Here is a 14148-nt window from a genome sequence, read left to right as displayed (position 1 = left end):
CTGCCTCAGATGAGCCCGGGTCCTCTGAGGGGTGGGAGCTGGGAAGGGCCTGCTGATGAATTGGCAGCATCTTCCCGAGTTGGTCCCAGATCCACCCATCTGAATGCGCGTGTTGCCGTCTCCTGCCTAGGTCAGCTTGTGCCTCCCCAGGTGGTGAGCAACCCTGAGACCAGGTACCCGTCCCTCCTGCCTCAGGCCTAACCTGCCCCGGGTTCCTGCTCTGGGGGCCAGCTCAAAGCCTCACTGCCCTGCCTCCAGCTCCCTGGCCTCAGGCTTCTTGGACCCTCCATCCTTTATGAGGGTCTGGGTTCCAAACCCAAGACTGGCCCATGCCTGGGAATGAGGGACCCCCATGGGGAGAGCTGGGAAAGCACCTCTGAGCCAGAAGAACTTGAGGTCACATGGAAATGCTGCTTTCAGCTGAAGAATCCGTTGTCACCGGGTGGACACTGGGTCTGTGCCTCCTCACAGGCAGATGGGTGGCCCTCTGGGGAGAGGGGCCTGGGGTCCGACCACAACCCTGCTCCCTCCTTTTCCTGTCTTTGCTCCCTTCTCCAGCTCTGACTGTATCTTCAAATGCTATTGGACGTCTACAAACCCCTGAGCAAGATAAGTCAGTAATAAACAGAGGCAGTCCTGGGTTTGGGGAAGGCCCCTGGCACGTCCCCTGCTTGGGGAAGCCAGGCATGTCACCACAGTGCCAGGCCAAGTGGGTCAAAGGCAGGCACCTCGCAGATCTCTTCCCTGCCCAGAAAGTACACACAGGCTGCTGGCCCTCCTGTAACCTGCCCAGCACGGCTCTATGTTTGGGTGGTTTGGGGATGTGTTCTGGTTCTCCAGTGGAGCTTCCTCAGGTCACCATTATAAGTGCAGACAGACAGAGACGCAGGGATACAGAGACAGAGATAGAGACATTTGGAGTGTTCTCCTGATGGACCAGGAGGCCCTGCTCCAGCCTCGTTCATCGCCCACTTTGGGGCTGCCCCAGCTCCGGTCCATCCTGCCTAGCATCGCTGTAGACTCAAGGGCAGTTTCCTGATGCTTCCAGCGCCCAAGGACAGTGACTCGGCAGAGGGGGATGAGGGATGCTCCCTGACTCCTGGTGGGTGCACAGTTGTGCCGCGCGTGGAGAAAGCACTCGCCCTCCCTGTTCGCAGGGTGTGGAGGAAGTGGTCCTGGGGTGCTATCCTGGCGGCAACTCCCCTGACTCACCCACGAGGCAGAGCTCACTTGCACCACTGGCCCCATCATTCTGTCCTTCCCAGGTGTGCTGTGTCTGGTTGCACCTGGGTGACTCACTGGGCAGGAACTCTGAAGGAAGGGAGGGAACTGGGTCATCCTCAGTGTGGCGGGGAGGCAGGAGGGCTGTCAGAAGCCCACTGCACAGATAAAGAAACAGGCCAGCCTCCTTCCTGCCTGTCCTCTGACCTGTCCACAGAAGCCTCCTCTCTGCCCTTCTCACGTCTGCTGCCCTCCACCTGGAACCGAAGGAGGATGCCCCAGACTCCTCGTCCCCTTCCACATCCTCCCACGTGGCCTCTATCAATTATCCCCTTCAAGGCTGGCGTCTGTCTCCAAAGCCTGGGAACTGCCCGACAGAGTGTGGGTCTATTGTAAGAGAACCCAGAGACCTGAGCACCTTTGGGGGCAAACCAGGGGGCCCTGAGCTATTGGAGTGGATTTCCCAGGTGGGAGAAGCCCACGGACAAAGGGGCCTGGCAGACTACAGTACATGGGGTCGCAGAGTCAGACAGACTGAGTGACTAAGCACAGCACCAGCCCGACGCGAGGAAGGAAACTTAACCCCCATCCCCTTCTCCTGGGGTTTCATCACTGAGTTTGGTGGGTTTTGTGGGCAGAATCGTGCTGATATGGAAAGCTGAGACCCAGCATGTTATCTGGAATCTTGTCCTCAGGAAAAGCAGAGTGGCTGGCAGTCACTCCAGACCCCACCCCAACTGTTTCCACTTCTCCTGCCCCTGAAGGGACCCTTTGTGAACAGATATGATGAACGTAACACTGGCCTCCGTTCATTGATTTTGCAAACCACATGGCAGGCCTCGTTCCTAGACAAGAAGGTGGCCAAGATCTTGGAGCCCAAAGGGGACCTCAGGAGAGCAGATGTGTTTTCAATTAGTCCAGTCGCTCGGTTGTGTCCGACTCTTTGCGACCCCATGGACTGCAGCATGCCAGGCTTCCCTGTCCATCACCAACTCCCAGAGTTTGCTCAGACTCACGTCCATCAAGTCAGTGATGCCATCCTCTGTTATCCCCTTGTCCTCCTGCCCTCAGTCTTTCCCAGAATCAGGGTCTTTTCGAATGAGTCAGTTCTTCACATCAGGTGGCCAAAATATTGGAGCTTCAGCTTCAGCATCAGTCCTTCCAATGTATATTCAGGACTGATTTCCTTTAGGATTGACTGGCTGGATCTCCTTGCAGTCCAAGGGACTCTTAAGAGTCTTCTCCAGCACCACAGTTCAAAAGTATCAGTTCTCTGGGGCTCAGCTTTTTTTGTGGTCCAACTCTCACATCCATACATGACTACTGGAAGACAGACCTTTGCTGACAAAGTAATATCTCTGCTTTTTAATATGCTGTCTAGGTTGGTCATAGCTTCTAAGGAGCAAGCGTCTTTTAATTTAATTAATATGTGTCTTGGCACTCAAAAAAAGAAGAATTAGTGACTTTACCATAAGGAGTGAACAGATTTTTAGGGTTTTGAGGACCATGGTAACATAAGCGATTAAAACGTATATGCTGTAGACATTTTCTCTGAAGGAAAGGAGATAGCATACAGTAGTGTTACCAGTTCCGTCAGTAGATGTAGACGACTTGGAGGAACGGCAGGGCTCTGCACCTCATGCTCAACTCCCGTAAGGGGAATTAGGGTGGCACAGGTACCTGTGCTGCTTGGCTGGCTCTGGGCTCATTTTCTTGGTTGGCTCTGTGCAAGGTGAACGCAGCAGAGGGGGTCACTAGGAAACATGTGGACTTCTCCCTGGTGACTGGGGGTTTCTGTGTCTAATGAAAACTCTGTATCCACAGCTGGGGCCAGTATCTCTCCTGGGGCCCCAGTCTGCTCCTGGGCATCAAGGCAGATCCCCCGTGTCCAGAATGGGGCTCCAGGTCCCCTGAAACGCCTTCCTCTTTCCTGTCATTGTAGTGAATGAGGTGCCACCTGCTCCAGTGAAACCTCAGCACCATCCTTGACTCCTGTGTCTCTCACTTCTGCAACCCAGCAACCATCAGATGCCCATGTTGCTCCCTCCAGACCTCAGATCCTTCCCCTTCTCTCCGTCCATCCTGCTCCAGCCCTGATCCAAGCCATCACCTCTTCTTCCCCGGACTATCGTGATGAACTTTTTACAATTCTTTTTATTAATTAAAAATATTTTATTGAAATATAGTTGATTTACAATGTTGTGTTTATTTCTTCTGTATAGCAAAGTGATGGTTACACATACAGACAGACAGACAGACAGACTATTGAATATAGTTCCCTGTGTGATATAGCAGGACCTTGTTGTTTATCCATCCAACATATAATAGTTAGAAGCTGCTAGTGACGAACTCCCATTGCTTCCCTCTGCCTCCCTCCTCTCCACTGGTAACCACAAATCTGTTCTCTATCTGATGAACTTTTAGTCTCCTTCCCTACACTGACCTTGACCCTTTCTACACAGTTTCTCCGCCACCGTGATCAAACTCTTACAAAACACCCACGGCTTCATCCTTGTGTGGCAGCCAGGGGCTTTAGGATCATGTGAAGTTTCCAAATTGGAACCTTCCTGCTCCTCTTGCACAGCTCACCTTTGTAAGGTGTGGTATTCAGAAAACGCCAGCCGGGTGACTAAAACTGAAAAGAAAAGAAGGAAAATCCTTTATTTAATCCTTTATGAATTCTCTATACACAGCATGACTTATTCCACATCATGTGGAAAGACTGACTTAAATCCCCCTCCTATCTCTCAGTAGCTACCCAAAGTCTCCTGCCCGACACTCCCCCTACCTCCCACCAACCCCGCCACCCCTCGCCCAGTCTCACCCCTGCTCCAGCTGTGAGCACCACTGCTTTTCTCTAAGCCCTTCCCCACAGCCACCATGCCATGGAGTCCAGAAGCTGTGCAAAGAGCAGGTGGTTAGCCAGAGTTGTTGGGAAAGAGTCTTACTGATCACATCCTCCATCTTCTCCTGGGAGTCTTCTGTCTCCATCCTCACTGCCTTCTTGTTTGTTTAGACTTGCTTTGTCTCAAGCACCAAAGACCCATAAACTTAATGGGAATCTTGCAATCTTGTTCTAGTTTCTCCATCTCTCCAGGGCCCCAGAATTTCTAGATTTTAAAATAAAATCCCGTGGAATCATGGCCTCTCTTATAGCTTTGTCTGACCACGCAGCTGCTAAATGGATTCTCCAGAAGTCACAGACACAGCCTCCCCCTGAAATGTCAACTCACAGCTTCAGGGCTGTTGATGCAGCTGAGCACCCTCCCGCTAGGGGACAGGACTCTTTGGGGAGGATGGAACTGGTTAGAAAGTGGAGGAGCCAGCCTGCAACCCATGCCTCCATTTGTACTTTGACCCTGAGTCCACAAATTTTAGCATGCCCTTCTCAGGCAATTCATGATAGGACCAAGACTTGAATGTAAATCCGACCATACACATACAGATTTTTCTAATTACATACGCTACACCATGCATTTGGAGAAATGGAGTGTGTAAACTTGGGGGAAAAATACATGTAAGGGAAATATTCACTGTTGCAGCTAATAGGGAGTCAGCAGAAACATATTTGTGGGGCCCTAAATGGGAAACCTTAAAAATGGGTTAGCTTTGCAGTCGGAAACTAACATGGCGCCTGGCGGAAGAGATAGGGGTGTGGTCTATGTTAGTTTTTGATTGGCTCTCTTGATTTCCGTGCACATGGACAGTGCGTGATCACCATAGACTCCTGTTATAATGAAGGCACATGACGATTTGACCTTTAACATGATTGGTGCAACTATGGCATATTATGATTTGACATTTAACGTGATTGGTGCAACTATAGAAAGTCCCTCGCAAAACCCCCCTGCTTGCCTATATAAACCAAGAGTTTGTAGCAATAAAGTGGAACTGCTTAGATGGAACCCCTGTCGCATCTGATTGTCTCGCTCGCCGAGGGGCTGGGTTGGCGGACAGCAGGCTCAGCTCTCCTCGGGACCCCTCGGCTTTGCTGAGGGAAGTTCCACTGCCTCTCTCTTTCTGAGGAGTGCCCCCCCACACATATTTTAACATGTTTACTTAACACAAATGCATACATGCTTGCTAAGTCTCTTCAGCTGGGTCTGACTCTTTGTGACCCCATGGACTATAGACTGCCAGGCTCCTCTGTCCATGGGATTCTCCAGGCAAGAATATTGGAGTGGGTTGCCGTTTCCTCCTCTGGGGAATCTATTTGATCCAGAGATTGAAACTACATCTCCTGAGTGTCCTGAATTGGCAGGCGGATTCTTCACCACTAGCTCCACCTGAGAAGCTCTAATACAAGTGCATCAGTTAGTTATTCATACATAACAATCATCTCCAGTTCTTAGTACCTTAAAACAATCGTTCATTCAGTTTAAGATTCTGCAGGTCACAAGTTAAGCTGGGTCATCCGTATGGTTCTACTGTTCCCTACAGGGCCCTTGCGGGTCTGGGGTCCACTACAGGCCAGCTGGATGATTCAGCTCCTGGAGGTTGGCTAACTGTTGACTGGAGCACTGGACTGAGTACTGTCATCACCAAGCAGGCTAGTCTGTGCTCAGTCTCTGGGCAGCTGGGGTGACTTCCAAGAGAGCAAGTGGAAGGATGGAAGGCCTCTGGAGGCCTAGGCCATGTTCTATTAATGTCCAGAGCAAGTCCCAGCATGCACCCAGATTCCAGGGGTGGAGAAATAAGACTCCACTGCTTAATGACAAGAGCAACGAAACCAACTTGCAAAGGATGTAGATACAAGTGGGCAAAGAATTGGCATCATTTCTATATGTAATCCACCACCACATTCTAAGACTGATCAACATCTTTACTTTTTCTTAAATGACACAAAATATTCAGAACACCTTCATTCCATCATTCTGCCCCAAACTGTTATTATTGCACGATATTGAGTCTTATCTTGCTGTCTAAGAGCTCTACAAATCAGACTTGATTTATAATGATGTACACAGTAAATATTCTGTGGGATTTACCCATACATTTAACACTATCTTGGTTCACCATTACTTCTTCCATTTCCAACCATTCTTCTTCTTGAAGAATATACTTTAAATTTCCTTCATGGAATCAATTCAGTTCAGTCACTCAGTTGTGTCCAACACTCTGCGACCCCATGGACTGCAGCATGCCAGGCCTCCCTGTCCATCACCAACTCCCAGAGTTTGCTCAAACTCATGCATATCGAGTCGGTGATGCCATCCAACCATCTCATCCTCTGTCGTCCCCTTCTCTTCCTGCCTTCAGTCTTTCCCAGCATCAGAGTCTTTTCTAATGAGTCAGTTCTTCTTATCAGGTGGCCAAAGGATTGGAGTTCCAGCTTCAGCATCAGTTCCTTTAGGACAGTTTGATCTCTTTGTAGTCCAAGGGACTATCAAGAGTCTTCACCAACACCACAGTTCAAAAGCATCAATTCTTTGGTGCTCAGCTTTCTTTATAGTCCAACTCTCACATCCATACATGACCACTGGGAAAATCATAGCTTTGACTAGATGGACCTTTGTTGGCAAAGTATTGTCTCTGCTCTTTAAATATGCTGTCTAGGTTGGTCATAGCTTTTCTCCCAAGGAGCAAGTGTCTTTTAATTTCATGGCTGCAGTCACCATCTGCAGTGATTTTGGAGCCCAAGAAAATTAAGTCTGTCACTGTTTCCATTGTTTCCCCATCTATTTGCCATGAGATGATGGGACTGGATGCCATGATCTTCATTTTTTGAATTTGAGTTTTAAGCCAGCTTTTTTACTCTCCTCTTTTGCTTTCATCAAGAGGCTCTTTAGTTCTTTGCTTTCTGCCATAAGGGTGGTGTCATCTGCATATCTGAGATTATTGATATTTCTCGTGGCAAACTTGATTCCAGCTTGTGCTTCATCCAGCCCAGCATTTTGCATGATGTACTCTGCAAATACGTTAAATAAGCAGGATGACAATATACATCCTTGGCATATTCCTTTCCCGATTTGTAACTAGACCATTGTTTCATGTTCGGTTCTAACTGTTGCTTCTTAAGCTGCATACAGATTTCTCAGGAGGCAGGTCAGGTGGTCTGGTCTTCCCATCTCTTGAAGAATTTTCCACAATTTGTTGTGATTCACACTGTCAAAGGCTTTGGCGTAGCTGACAAAGCAGTAGATGTTTTTCTGGAATTCTCTTGCTTTTTCTATGAACCAGTGGATGTTGGCAATTTGAATCACGAGATCTGTTCATGGTAAATTCTCTCAGTGTTTGTTCATTGTGCGTGTGGGCTCAGTTGTTCAGTTGAGTCTGACTCTTTGTGACCTTATGGACTGTAACCCACCAAGGTCCTCTGTCACTGGGATTCTCCAGGCAAGAATACTGGAGTGGGTTGCCATGCTCTCCTCCAGGGGATCTTCCTAACCCTGGGATCAAACCCACATCTTCTGCATCTCCTGCATTGTAAGCAGATTCTTTACCACTGAGCCACTCAGGAAGCCCTTTTGTTCATTAGAAAACATCTTTTGGCCTTATTTTTAAAAGATATTTTTACCAGGTATAAAATAGGTTGACAGCTATGTTCTCAGTACTTTGAAGATATTCTTGCATTTTCTTCTGAGTTTCATTGCTATTTTTTAAAGAGCACCTGTCAGTCAAGTTGGCAGTCACTATCTATGTTTTCCACCCACTGCTTTTGCTTTTAAACAGAACATAGAGTATACAGTTCTAATGTACATAGAGTGGAACAGTGTGATGCTATAGTTTGGCGTGTGTAACAGATTCTATACATTTTATATTTTGATATTTGACTACTGACAGCTCTCAAGCCTCATGCCTCTCTCTTCTCTTTCTGCCCCACGTCTGGTCTCCTGATGAGAATGTCTGGGCTCCTGCTCCCGCCTTTGACACTAGCAAGAGATTCAAGCCACACAAGTTCATTTCACATACAGGAACCATCACATGAGTTCTACTCCCTAATCATAGCAAACAAACAAAAAAGAACTTCATAGCAAACTGAATTCAGCAACACATCAAAAGAATCATACATCATGATTAAAGAAGAGATTTACCCTAAAGATGCAAGGATGGTTCAATATCTAGAAATCAACCAATGTGATGCAATGTGCTAACAATAAAGAATAAACATCATATGATCATTTTAATAAATGTGGAAAAAGTTTTTGACAAAATTCAATATTTACTTATAGTAAAAAAGTGAACAAAGTGGGCAGAAAGAGAACATACTTCAACATAATAAGACATATATGACAAGCCCACAGCTAGCATCATACCTTATGATGAAAAACTGGAAGCATTTCTTCTAAAATCAGGGAACAAGACAAGAATGCCCACTCTCATTTCTTTTATTCAATATAGTATTGGAAGTCCTAGTCCCCACAGAGAAGAAAAAAAAGAAATCCAAATAGGAAAAGAAGAAATAAAACTGTCACTGTTTGCAGATGACAGGATACCATACATAGAAAATCCTAAAAACACCACAAAAAATAAAACTACTAGAACTCACCAATGAATTCAGTAAAGTTGTAGGATACAAAATTAATATACAGAAATCTGTTATGATTCTGTACACTAGCAGTTAACTATCTGAAAGAGAAATTAAGAAAAATGAATTTACAATTGCATCAAAAGAATAAATATCTAGGAATAAATCTAAGTAAGGAGGTAAAAGACATGTACTCACGATGTCCACGTAAGACACTGATGAAAGGAAATGGAGGTGACACAGATAGACAGGTATAGCATGCTCATGGATTGGAAGAATTAAATTGACCAAACTACCCAAGGCCATCTATAGAGTCATTGCAAGCTCTGTCAAAGTACCAAGGGCATTTTTCACAGAAATGGAACAAATAATTCTAAAAGTTGTATGGGAACACAAAAGACTCCAAATAGTCAAACATTCTTGAGAAAGAAGAACAAAGCTGGAGCTACCATTCTCCCTGACTTCAGACTATACTGCAAAGCAGCCGACATCAAAGCAAAATGGTGTTGGCACAAAAATAGACACACATCCATGGAACAGAACAAAGAGCCCAAAATGAGCCCGCACTTATATGGTCAATTAATCTACGAAAAAGGAGGCAAGAACATGCAATCAGGAAAGGACAACCACTTCAGTAAATGCAGAAGAATCAAGCTAGACTACTCTCTCACACCATACACAATAATAAACTAAAAGTGAATTAAAGACTTAAATGTAAGACCTGACAACAAAACTTCTAGATGAAAACGTAAGCAATATGTTCCTTGACATTGATTTTAGTAATACTTTTTTTGGATTTGTCTCCTCGGGCAACGAAAACAAAAGTAAAAATTAGGAAATTGTGCTATATCAAAGTAAAAGCTTTTTTTTTTGAACAAGGAAGAAAGCTATCAATAAGATGAAAAGAATACCAACTGAATGGAAGAAGATATTTGCAAACAAAATAACTGAAAAGGGATTAATATACAGAATATAGAAGGACACATAAAGCTCAGCATTTTAAAAACAAATCATTGAATTCAAAAATGGACAGAAGACCTGAATAGACATTTTCCCAAAGAAGACATACAGATGGCCAACAGCTATCTGGGCATCTGAAAAGATGCTCAGCGTTACTAATCATCAGCAAAACTCAAATCAAAACCACAATGAGAACATCTGTCAGAATGGCCATCATCAGAAAGACAATAAATGACAGGTACCGGTGAGGATGTGGTATGAAGGGAATCCCATGCAATTTATCGGAAATGTAAATTGGTACAGCCGCTGTGAAAGGCTGTATGGCGATTCCCAAAAACTTAAAAATAGAATTACTGTATGATCCAGCAATTCCATTCCTGGATATTTATCCAAATAAAATGAAAACACTAATGTGGAAAGATATATGCATCCCTGTGTACACAGTAACATTATTTAAAACTGCCAAGATATGGAAGCAACCTAAGTGCCCATCAACAGATGCATGGACAAAAAATGTGACATATATGTACACACACACACACACACACACACACACACACACACACACGGGCTTCCCAGATGGCTCAGTGGTCAAGAATCCACCTGCAATGCAGGAAATACTGCTTTAATCCCTGGGTCAGAAAGACCTCCTGGAGAAGGAAAAGGCAACCCGCTCCAATATTATTGTCTGGGAGATCTCATGGACAGTAGAGCCTGGCAGGCTATACTCCACGGAGTCTCAAAAGAGTCAGACATGACTCAGCAACTAAACAACAGCAATATGTATACATATGCACATATATATAAATACTATTCACCATAAAAAAGAACGGAACCTTGCCATTTGTGACAACATGGATGAAGCTGGAGAGTTTTATGCTATGAAGTAGGACAGAGAAAGATAAACACTGTATGATGTCACTTATATGTGGAATTAAAAAAAAGCAAATAAAACAGAGTCATAGATACAAAGAACAAAAAGGTGGTTGCTAGAGGGGAGGGGCACTGGGGAAGGAGAGAAATAGGTGAGGGAGATTAAGAGATGCAAACTTTCAGTTACAAAGTAAATGACTCATGGGTATGAAATACACAATGTGGGGAACATAGTCAATGAGTAAGTAAACTCTCTATAAGGTAACAGATTGTTACTAGATTTACCATGGTGGTCATTTTAGAATGCATAGAAATACTGAATCACTATGTTGTGTAACAAGAACTAACAAAATGCTGTACATCAATTACACTTCAAAATCAAACAGATTCACAGAAAAAGAGATCAGATTTGTGGTCACCAGAGGTGGGTGCATGTGGGGAGGGGAATTGAAGGAAGAAAGTCAAAAGGTACAAACACTGTTATAAGGTAAACAAACGTTAGGGATGAAATGCACCACATGATAAATACAACTGAAACTGCTGTGCGTTATATGCGAAAGCTATCAAGAGAGTAAACCCTCAGTTCTCATCACAAGGGAAAAAGACTTTTTTCGATTTTAGTTTATATCTATATGAGGTGATGAATGTTTACTACACTTATAAAAATTGTTTCATGATGTGTGTATGTCAAATTACTATGCTGTCCACCTTAAACTTACACACAATTATATAAGCTGAATTATAGCTCAGTGAAACTGGAAGAAAAATAAACTCTGTCCAGTCTGCAGACTTTGCTCTCTCAAGACATTGTGGGCCTGACTGAAAGCCTGTCCTTCCCAGGGACCTCACTTTTGTAAGCAATGAACTCTTTCACACCCTCTTTTGATGTGTGTGTGTAGCATCGTCAGTCTTGACATCCACATCAAATTCTGGGTGGGAGTCCACTGTGTTTCTTCAGCAAGCCTGCCCTATGCATTCTGACAACAGTCTTGCACTGTGAAATTCACAGGCCATCAAAAATAGGATGTTGCCTCAAGCCAGAGAGGTTCCTTATGCCCCTTGCCAGTCCATCTTCACACTCTCCACCTAGGTGGTAGCCACCACACATATTTCTAGGGCTACTTTATTTTTTCATAGTGGTTATCTGTGGGCTAAAGACTTATGGGTAATTGTTTTCTCAAGTTTTATTATAGTTGCTTTGCAATGCTGTGTCAGTTTCTGCTGTACAGCAAAGTGAATCAGTCACACATACACGTACATTCCCTCATTTTTGGATTTCATTCCCATTTGGATCACCATGGAGCACTGAGTAGAGTTCCTGGAACTATACAGTAGGTTCTTGTTGGTCATCCACTTTACACATAGGGTTTAGTTACTCAGTCGTATCCGACTCTGTGTGACCCTTTGGACTGAAACCCCCCAGGCTCCTCAGTCCATGGGAATATTTAAACAAGAATACAGGAGTGGGTTGTCATTTCCTCCTCCAGGGGATCTTCTCAGCCCAGGGATTGAACCTGGGTCTCCTGCACTGCAGGCAGATTCTTAACCTGCTAAGCCATCAGGGAAGCATGTTATATATAGTAGTGTACACATGTCAGTTAGGACATCAAAGAAACAGTCTTTCACAGTTCGCATTCTTTGACTTCTGGCTTCTTTCACTCAGTGAAACATTTTTGATACCTCTTCACGTTGTTGGTTGTCTTGATCGTGTGTTCCTCTTTATTTCTGAGTGATATTCCATTGTACAGGTATTTCACATTTGTTTGCTAAGTTGCTTCAGTCATCCGACTCTGTGCAACCCCACAGACGGCAGCCCACCAGGCTCCCCCATCCCTGGAATTCTCTAGGCAAGAACACTGGAGTGGGTTGCCATTTCACATTTGTTTATTCACTCTTATACTGCTAGACATGTGGATTGGCTCCAATTTGTGGCTATTATGCTTAAGCTACTATGAATATTACATATAAATTTTGATGCTGAGAAAGATTAAAGGCAGGAGAAGGGGACAACAAAGGATGAGATGATTGGATGGCTTCACCAACTCAGTTGACATGAATCTGAGCAAACTCTGGGAGATGGTGAAGGACAGGAAAGCTTGGTGTGCTATAGTCCATGGGGTTGAAAAGAGTCAGACATGACTTAGAGACTGAACACCACCAAAAATATTGGTATAGTGACATCATGGTGATGTTAATTTAAATTTCCCTGATGACTGAAAATGCTGAACACTTTCTCAAGTGTTTTTTTTTTGTTGTTTTGTTTTTTTTTGCCATTTCTATACTTTCTTATGTAAAATATTTTTCCAGATTTTGGCCCATATTTTTATTGGGTCTTTTGTCTTCTTAAATTTTGCATTGCTTTATTCTATTACCACATTGCAGCAACTTTGTATGCATTCTGGATACAAATCTTTTGTCAGTTGTGTGTGTTGCAAATATTTCTTTGCAGCGTGGCTGGTTCATTTTCTCAGTAATTTTTAGTTTCTGTGAAATCTGATGATCAATTTTAAGTTATCACATTTGAGTTAATAATCCACTGTGAGTTGACTTTTATGTTTTGTTCGGTTCATTTTTCTGATGTAGACATCATTCGTTCCAGCTTTCTGGCTTTCCTTTACCATTGAAATGTGTCAGTTTTTTTTGTCAAAAGTCAATTGACCAAGTCTGGGTCTGTTTCTGGATTCTATTGTCTCATTGACCTAGTTGTCTGTTCTCAGGACCACTGTCCTGATTATTGCAGTTTTAAAGTCTATCTTGAAATCAAATCGTGTTAAGTCCTCCAATTTTGCTTTTTTTTCCCCCCAAAAAATACTTGGCTATTCTAGATATATTGCATTTCCATGTGAGTTTGAGAATTAAAATTTATTTACCATTGTGTTTTCCAGTCACCCAGAGACATGACAAACCCACTTTAGAAAAAATATGTATTTATTTTCCGTTGCACTGAGTCTGCCTTGCGGTACATGGGCTTTTGATTGCTGCACACAAGCTTTCTCCAGTTGTGGTGCACGGGCTTCTCACTGCGGTGACTTCTCTTGTTTCAGAGCACAGGCTCTGGAGCTCAGGCTCGGTAGTTGCAGTGCGTGAGCTTACTTGTCCCATGGCACATGGGATCCTCCCAGACCAGGGGATCGAAGCTGTGACCCCTGCATTGTCAGGCAGAGTCTTAATCACTGAATTATCAGAGAAGTTCACAAACCTAAATTAAATTCATGTTCTTTTGCTCGAAGACTTTGTGGCCATACACATAGAGACCTTGGGCCATGGTGGTTATGAATTCACATAAAAGACTTTTTCCTCTCTGCCCAGAACAAGCCCAAGGCAGGAGTCCTGGCCGGCTGTCCCCTCCTCACTGTGGGTTCACTTTTCATTCACCCAAGGGCATAGCCTTTCAAGACACCAGCTTTTCTGCCCAGGCCTCCCACCAGTCCCCTCTCCTTGGACGACCTGCTAGTATATCTCTGCCTTGTGGCCCCAAGATGCTCCATCTGTACTCAAACACAGAGCTCCCGTCCCCGGGGCTCCCCATCCCCTCTGCAGGAGAGATACACCGTTTCCCACTAGGCCTGGATGCCCCCAAGGTGTGTGTGCATGACTGAGTGGACTCTAGGACCAGAGAGCCCCTC

This window comes from Capricornis sumatraensis, chromosome 1 (assembly GCF_032405125.1).
Source record: "Capricornis sumatraensis isolate serow.1 chromosome 1, serow.2, whole genome shotgun sequence".
Taxonomy (NCBI): domain Eukaryota; kingdom Metazoa; phylum Chordata; class Mammalia; order Artiodactyla; family Bovidae; genus Capricornis; species Capricornis sumatraensis.
The sequence above is the reverse complement of the archived record's forward strand: the minus strand, read 5'-3'. Positions refer to the sequence as shown.